General features: G+C 33.1%; 1 long non-coding RNA gene across 1 annotated transcript; it reads right to left on the reverse strand.

Moving 5' to 3' along the window:
* Positions 1 to 517: 517 nt before the first annotated feature.
* Positions 518 to 1,131, reverse strand: LOC136969036 (uncharacterized). The gene is made up of 3 exons (XR_010879753.1): positions 1,088 to 1,131; positions 933 to 992; positions 518 to 856 (listed from the first exon to the last, which is right to left on the reverse strand). It is a non-coding gene; the product is annotated as an uncharacterized lncRNA (long non-coding RNA).
* Between the last annotated feature and the right edge of the window lie 2,975 nt (positions 1,132 to 4,106).

Below are 4,106 nucleotides of genomic sequence, written 5' to 3' on the forward strand. Positions count from 1 at the left end.
AATTCCAGTTACAGCCAAGAGTAGCGCTTTAGTTAAAGAACTACAATATTTAAATAAAGAGATATAAAGAATTGAGCATTTCTCTTTCCGAAAATGTGAACGAAGTAAAGAGATAGGAGATGTATAATTATATTTAAAATATAGTATTTTCTTATTCTTTAGATAACTTTCGGAGTCATTTTATAAAATTTAGTTCTTTTTAATCTTTATATAATAATTTTATCAACAGTCACTTCGACTTTTTTATTTTTACAGCATAATATCGTATTATACACACAAGCGTCCATTTTGCTTTACACATGTAGCGGACGTAAAAGCTGCTTTATCTTTGCTGCAGCGACCTCTTGCAGCAAACATTTAGAAACGGAACGGGTTTCAGAGTGTTCGCTGTAAAGCGCTTCTCGAGCGCTGCATAAAGAAACGCGGCCTGTTTTACGCCGGGAAAGTTACGCAACTCGTTGCTGGAATTTGTTTTTTTTCTCCAATTATTTACAAATACATTAAACACAACGTAAAATTTGAAAATAAACTATTAAAGATTTATTATTTAAGATTTACTACAAGTTAATTGGCATAAGGTTGATTATTAATTAATACAATTTCTGACGGTTTAATCTAGGCACAATATTGCACGCGTGCTTTTAAATGTCACCGTGATGATTTCCTCATTTACGGTGAGGTTCGAAGCATTCTCCCATTATGGTATGGCAGTGGCATGTTTTGGGAGGGTGATTCTTGTGGCAATGTCCGCACACGAAACCCGCCATCTGACAAGCCGCGTTGCATGCGTTATCCTCTCGTATTTCGTCATCGTATCCGTCACAGAGTCCTCGTCCGTCCTCCTCGTGCGATCGAACTACAAAAGAACAATGAAAATTTCACATACGTCACCAGAAAACTTTGGTACATACGACTCAAACAATGCAAATTACCTTCCACCAGCAATGCAAAAGCCACCAAGAGTGTCAGCATGACGAAAGCCTTCATTTTGTCTGTAAAATTAAAATTTAATTTTTAATTAATTCACGTAATTATCTTCTCACAACCGTTCTAATTTAGCGAGTGTTAAAATAAATTCGTGACTTACCTCAATTATTACAATTGTTTAACAGTCGATGATCGTTTTTTTGCCGAATATGACAACTGAGGTGGAGTGGCGCCATTTTTATAAAATTTCCCACCAATCGGATTTTATTTACTTTTTTCTCTTTATTTTCCTAAGATTTAAATAATTTAAGTAAATAAACTGCTATTGGATGAACTGATATCACTGTTTTTAAGGAATTTGTTATTTTGAAATGTAGATTATTACGTAATTTAATATTTAAAAATAATTTTCAATTAAAAATCTTCGATTTAATGTCGGAAATTGTCTATTAATATGATTGATTTTTATTTTGTATAAATGTTGAGTGTGGTCCAATTTTTGATCTTTAAGAATTGGATTAATGGTATAAGCCACACGAGAGATCTGCCGAGTTGAGAGGACTTTCTATAGGAAACTGGTTCTTATTTGGGTGTTAAAAACGTAAAGAAAACAAGGGGGTACCTCTCCAAGACTACTAATGGGTAGTCTTGGAGAGGTACCCCCTTGTTTTCAGTAATTTGATGTTATATAACTTACAATTTAACCTCGTTTAATATATTCTTATTGTAAAATTAATACTTATTTTGGAGTAGAAGTGAGTTTTCATTAAATCTGACCTCACTCGACATTTGACACACGAATCTCTTTATCTTCTCATCCCCTTGACTTTTAATCACCAAAATAAACACCAACGTCTTGTGTATAGAAATAATGATGCCTAGTTTTAAAACTTTTGATTCATCCAGTCCTGAGATATAATGCAAAATGAACACCTAGACACACACATATAGAATTTCTTAGGATTTTTTGGGGCTGCAGGGATGTCAAAACGTCAAGAAAGCAAAAAATGGGGTCAAATTGGATCGATCACCATACTTTTCCGTACTTTATATTTATTAAACTTCATTTTAACATCAATCGGACCCGAAAAATCGTCGTAAAGCGAGCCATCCCGGTGACATAAAAAATTTTGTGTAAATAATGAAAACTTCTTTATGATTTCGAAAGTAGAAGGAGTATTTTACTTTCGAAATTATACCTTATCTACAGATCAAACAATATTCGGAATAAACAAATAGGATTTTCGAGAAACGTCGTGTTTTTAATCACCCCCATAAACTTTTATAATTCTTTAAAAAGATAAAAATCAAAAATTATAAAATTAACATACAAAAATAAACGTGGATACTAAGAAGGCCTTTTTTTCCCAAGCCAATCGCAACAATGTTAATAGAACCAGAACAATGGGGTAGTCGGGTGGTTGGGATTGGGTGTATATAATTTTTACATTTTTAGACTAGGGACCATGAAATGTCTAGAAATACAAAAAATGTTGGGTATTTTCTGTATGTATGGATGTTAGTATGTGGGTGGAGGTACAATTTTTCTTGCCCACTTGAACATATATAATTCCTGTGTGTTGTCGAAAATTTTTGAATTTTGCAGGGAGGTTTGTGTATTGGGGTATTGATGTTGAATTTTGGTGGTTACAGGTCGAGGAGATAGGGAGATAGAAGGGATCGTGTATCTCATCTCGAGTAGAGTTGGATTTAATCATTTTTTTAAGAAAACGAGTGAATATCACTTTTCCCGGATTCGAATACAGTATTAACCAAGTGTCGAATACTCGAATACCCCGAATACTTAGATAAATAACTGCAGAGTTTTATTTAAGAACACAAGAATTCGAGAACGTTCAGGATCTAGTCTGCTTCTTTTCTTGTTACAAATTAAACTACAGATGCTAAAAGGTGCTGTCCGTCGTATGCAGTGGCCGAAACAAAGAGGTAACATTGACACACACCGAAAAAACCATTCAAATTTATTTGTTCGAACTTTGAAACGTTTAATTCTTTATTAATTCTCTTCGAACTATAAAAATAAATTTCATTTAACCTGTTATATATTTTCTACTTATTTTCTATGTCAATATCCTCCTATCTTATCGCATTATATACACCCTGGAAATTTCCAAGCGAAATTACGTTTTATCATGCAAAATAAAAGAGTATCCTAATTCCATAACGGATATAATCTTAAACAAAGAATCTCATACCACAGTATCTAAAATAATACAGTAAAAGACACTTAAATTATTCTACGAATGTCCACTTTATCTATATTCATAAACAGTATTACAGACTTCACAGGTACAGAATTATGTAAACTGTTTACAGATTTAATTTCAAATTACATGTTACAAGTAGCCAAAAATTCGATTAACCGTTGTAAAGACAAAATTTCTGTCTTATCAAATGCGTTTTTACGTGTAAACTTTTCAAAATTTGTTCAAAATCCTTTGTTCAATATTCATATTACTACGCTTTGATGCAAACAAACTGCTGACTTGCTTATAAAGGACAGTTACCTGTCTTTTGCGCAGCCATCTATATTCACAGCGCTCGTATATAAGGATTGTCTGCACAAAAGTTCTAAAGTTTATACAATAACAACGACTTTAGTGACTTTATAACTGAGAAATTTCGTTGTAAAGTCGGTACCTCCGATAACGGCCACCTCTAAACGGCGACCATTTTCACGGAAACGTTCTTTTTGAATAAAAATGCGTACAAAATAACCTCCAAACAACGGCCGTCTCCCAATTAAGACCGCATTTTCTTATGTTTCTATCTGTCCGTTATACAGAGGTTTGACTATACGTACTGTATTCTACTATTTATACTGATATTAACTAGTTAAAGTTTATTTTGTGTTTATAATTCATCAGTACAGTATACCCCGCTTTTACGACTTGATTCCCGGCTTTAAGAGGATCGTCGTAAATCGAGCTCGGATTTTCCATAGGTTTAGTGTCATAAACTGAACTTCCGTTCTCAGTAAAAGGTTCGAACTATATAATACCACAGCATATTAAATACAAAATCTATGGCATTTATGCACGTCGTAAAGCGGGAATTAACTTTATATTATTACTATATTGTCGGATTATATAATATAAATGAAAGTTACGTTGAGTTTAATTTTATTTAAAGACAAGATTCCGATCGTAATTGCTTAC

The sequence above is a fragment of the Centruroides vittatus genome, unplaced genomic scaffold (assembly GCF_030686945.1).
Source record: "Centruroides vittatus isolate TY-2023 unplaced genomic scaffold, ASM3068694v2 contig_1695, whole genome shotgun sequence".
Lineage (NCBI taxonomy): Eukaryota > Metazoa > Arthropoda > Arachnida > Scorpiones > Buthidae > Centruroides > Centruroides vittatus.